Genomic DNA, 5263 nt, shown 5'->3' on the forward strand with positions numbered 1-5263 from the left:
CTTGAACATATTATATTATTTTATAACAAAAATTAAATTATAAACAATTAATAATCATTTCTTTCATTACAATGATTTATAATGTAATAAATAAGAGCTAACGTATTATGCAATAAAAAAGAGACTATATGTTATTATTAACGCTACTTCAAAAAATGTTTTCACACATTAATCGTTAAATATGACATTATTTATTTCACTAATAAATATATAAAATATTCCAAGTAATTTTATTTAAGACAGTCGAACAAAATGAAGCATGAAACGTCCCATAAAACCAATTATAAGTCTCTTAAATAATCAATCAAACACCGAAGAAAACCAACTTGGGATATCGTCGATAAAAATCCCGTAATTTCACAACTTGGAGTCGTTTCGTTCCACATAATGTATTTTATCCTCCCGCGAAGTGACAGCGCGAAATTAAATCAGAAACCCGACTACTATCTCAAAATTACAGTTGTGTAAAACCCAAAACAGAAGGAAAAAAGGAAGAAAGAGGAGAGCAAAGAGATAAAAATAGGGAAAATGTAGCGAGGAAAGAGGAGGAAAATAAAAACGAGAGAAACCGTGACACTCCACTTTCTGCGATAGATCGTAATTGCGAGAACGAGACAGCTAATACCAGTGGTCGCGCTCGAAACCGGAAATTCACCGGTCGCAGTTACAAAGTTTACGCTGAACATCACGCTTGACGCGAGTTACGCCGCCACGGCTCATGCTTTATCGTAGTTTTAACAGCGTCCGGTGTAATTTGAAAATTAAATCTCGGTAAACATATTACCACCGTGTGGACGAAAGCTAATCTGGATTATTGTTGTTTTAATGTTGGAGAACGCAACGATACAGAGGAGTTAGCAGTCCGTTTCAGATAAATGAGGATTTGTTGATAAATGTGTAATTTATTGTTTCTGTCATTTCTAACGTCGAATTTGTTAACTAGGGAGAATGGAAGTTAGGAACATTTCGTGAATTGCGACAAATTCTACTTTGCGATATTTTTGTACGTTTCAGATAAATGAGGATTTGTTGATAAATGTGTAATTTATTGTTTCTGTCATTTCTAACGTCGAATTTGTTAACTAGGTTTCTGAATCCTTGCGAAGCAAACGGGACGTTCTAGCTTTGCTTAAAAGCTGAAAAATACGTGGAATTCGAAATATTTCAGAACACTCTGAAAAATGAAACGAAATGAAATTCACGAAGGTGAATCTATGGAACGGATGAAATGGTCGAAATTTTTTAGTTTAAGATCCTTTTTGATTTCGAGTTTCATCGACGTGGTCCATTTTCTTTCGCGTTAGTCACTTTGTGTACTCTTCAATTTTAATATCTTTTCTATTTCCCTTCAAATCGACCAAAACCAATTAACTTGTTCGAGAGTAGAAATTTAAAGTCCTGGTAACGTCTTGCTAAATATCTTACCCAAATTAATTATCCTTTCTATTTTTCTCGATTTAAAATCGACCGAAACCATGTGAAATTGATTTACTCTGCGATACAACATTTTTCAGAGAAAATTTAGTCGTGTTCGATGGAGGAAAAGAGGGAAAGAACGACAAAAGCTGGCGTATCTGAGGGTGGAAATTTAAAGTGCTAGTAACGTCTTACCCAAATGTCCGCCATATACATATCGAAGCACATAACGTTCAACAAGGAGAAAGCTGACAAAAAAGCGAAGAGCATGGTAAATCCTGAAAATAGAAACACATGATACGATTTAAATCTTGCAGATTTAGCCGTTTTACAGTTGTTTAGATTAATAACGCAAGCTTTTTTTCTCATTTTTAATAGAGCAACGTTGAATTGTTTCGTATAGTTTTGTCGATTTTATCGGAATCGTTGAATCCTCCGATTAGTTTATGTACTTGTACAGATGTTACTTTTCGTATCGTGAACTTTTTATCTGTTTCAGATTGGGTCATTTTTCGAATGAGCTGTTTCGAACGCGTTTATCGGATTCAGGAGATTTTCGATTGATTGAATTTAGAATGGTTCCAAGCGTTTCTACTGGCTTTACAACAAATCCCCGTCGATATTTTCATTGGTAGGATTTTCATTCCTTTAATTTTGTTCTTCATTGGATCTTTACGGAATCGTAAATGTTCGATCTTTGTCCTGTAATTTTACAGATCTGTGATCACACAATATTTCTTTAATTTTTTATCTTTGTACCATATTATTTCGAATTAAATAGAGAAATTGTGTGCTTTTTCCAACTTCACTGAGATTCTTAATTTACAACAATAACAAAAGAGGGAAGCGTTCAAAAATAAATTTCACGTTATATTACGTTTCAAGTTTAATTTCAAATTTGCAGAATTCTTTATTTTTACGTGTAAAGTTGCAGATTTAAATCTTCGGAACTTCTTTTCTTCAACAGGGTTCATTTTTCGTCTAAACATTTATTTCCATGCAGCTACTAAAGTTTATCGGACTTGGTTTTTTCAAACGTTCAGAATAAATAGTATAAATCGAGCCACCGAGCCTTGGCGTCATATTCTTTGCAGGATCATTCAGAAAAATCAGTTTCTTGCGTTTCACAGAGGAATTCGCTTGGAATATATCAAATTTAACGCAATTTCAACATGATCTTTCGAGAAATAACCAAAGATCGGTATAAAACATCGAAAATTCTGAAAAACACGCATACAAACACCTAAACATAGTTAGTGCGAACAAATGGAATTCACCGACTGTGTTTTATATTTATAAATGCAAAATATAAATAGCCTCGTACACGAATCCGCGATAATAACTAAATAACGCAACGTTAAACGTTTTAAATAATTTCTAAGTACATAATTCACAGAGAAAAGACGAAACGTAAACGTTATAATCGTTATAACATGTAAATAGAAATTTCATAATTAGCTAAAAGATTATTTCTTGCAGCATTATTCTTACAAGAATATTCCATGTATATTAATAACGTTATAATAAACAGTAACATTATTTTATTTGATTAAAATGAAAAAATAAATCATTTCGTAACAAGTGTTAACAATTAGGAGCATCATTTGTTCTAAATTTCATTGCAAGATTTACAAGAAAGTATTGCAATGAACAAACGTTGAATAAACATTTAATTTGTATGAAAAGTTAGTTAACATAATAATTTTACCTTCACTATGGCTATTTTTAATAATATGACCGCAGGTGAACCTGATTTTTAATCTTCACGAATTTTCTTTCACTACGAGAAAGTGGTAAGATCGTTAAAACGTAGTTATTTAACGAAGGGTAAACTGCCACCCGACTTTATTAACGTCTTCGCTAATGACTTTGAGGTGAGGGTACCGCAGGTATATAAGGACCCGCCGAGGTTCCACGAAATCATTCACCCTTTATACTGGGCCCTAGACACTTCGAGGTAATTTAGTCTTTAAGGTTCTGAGATGTGAATAGGGTGGTCGAGAGCTACTAGCTAGCCTATGTCCACCCTATACACACTCTGCCTGCTTTTCTGAAACTTCTTAACTAGCATTCTCAATTATCAATACTTGGAAAATTATTGTTAGACTTTGAATTTTTTTCTTTTAAATAAAGTTAAATTGGTCCTGCATTTATCAATGCTTCTGGACAAGTACTTAATCAGACTTTGAATATTCTACTTGAAGTAAATTTTAGTGAAATTCCAAGTATTGATATTTATTAGTAAATTATTATCAGAGTTTGAATACTCGACTTAAAATCATTTCTCGAATTATTAAAACTTTAAATAAACTGCTTCCATTGAATACTCGACTTAAAATCATTTCTCGAATTATTAAAGCTTTAAATAAACTGCTTCGAACGAAATATTATGCATATATTGGAATCCAGGTAGAAAAGTTGACACCGATTATATTTTACCAATATAACGTTTATTTTTAACGATGATATTTGTAATCACGGATTTCGAATTTACAAGGTGCGAACTTCACGAAGAGAAGAGACGTTGTGTTTTTGCTGCTGTGTGCTAGATCGACCGCTCTTAACTATACTCGTTTGGTTTCTATAATGATGGTCTAAGGGATTTTTTGGGTGTACTTATAAGGAAGGGATTTGGGGGAGAAGGTGAACTTGGTTCTGGTGACGAATTGCTGGACAGGACTTCGAAGGGGAACTCAGCGGTCGATGAGTAACTTGTTTTTCGGCGTTACGGGGTTAATCTTAAGAGTGACTTGGGGACTCAATGTCAATAGGCGGTTGGTTATCCAACAGTATATTCAAAGATATATGCAACGATTGTTATTTTTTTTCGTCTTCTGATCATTTTGTATATTGGTCCAAAGTAGGCGTGACGATACTGAGGGCGGAGCTTGCAGCGGTTAACTTACTTCACATTGGTGAATTTAGAAGCTCCCGCCGCCAACGAAGAAGCCGTGATGTCGGGTCTCTTACTGAATTCATCCATATGAGTGGAGGGTGATCTGTCACTAGGTTGAATTGGTGATTATATACATATATGTGGTCTAAAGTGTTGGACGGCATAGATAATCGCAAGGTACTCCTTTTCATGGCCTAGATACGCGACTTCGTGGTGGTTAAATATCTTCACGGCGTGCAAGGTATTCAGGATTTCAATTTCAATCGCTGGGGGTGGAAGCATTACAGTGCCTTCGTCGTCTGAACAAGTGAGGTCGGCGACTCGATATTCGGTTCGCGTGGACATTTGTAGGTGAGCAAGATTGGGACAATTTGTGGCTGGTCCTCGACGAGTCGCCGTTTCCAATCTTTCAACTTCTTGCCGGCACGACAGGCGAGGTATGTACAGTTAACGAAGCACATAAACACGAAAGCTAACTTTATACGAAACTTCGTGGAAACTAATAAAATCACTCTTGAATTTTGTATTACCGATTTTATGATTGCAGATCTGATGACCAAACCTCTGCCAAAAGTAAAACTGGGAAAGTTATCGGATAAATGTGGCTAAGCGTACAATAAAGATCAGGACGACGAGACGTCTTCATGGCGACATGTATGGACACTTTACAATACTTTACACTTATACTTACAATATATTTGTCTCATTATAGCAGAGCAGTCAGTCGCTAATTAGAACTGGAGTACAGTGTATCGTTTGTCAGTCATAAATGAATAAAAATATTAATACATTAAAGAATCTCATCACCTCTTTGCTATTCTGACAAATTCATTACAGCAACTGCTATGACTATACTTAAATTATATAATTACATTCATTGTTATTGTACTATAAATATTTTGAATAAAATACATTTAATCATGTATACCATTCAAATTTAGTATATAAGAT

The sequence above is a fragment of the Habropoda laboriosa genome, unplaced genomic scaffold (genome assembly GCF_001263275.1).
Source record: "Habropoda laboriosa isolate 0110345459 unplaced genomic scaffold, ASM126327v1 scaffold89, whole genome shotgun sequence".
NCBI lineage: Eukaryota > Metazoa > Arthropoda > Insecta > Hymenoptera > Apidae > Habropoda > Habropoda laboriosa.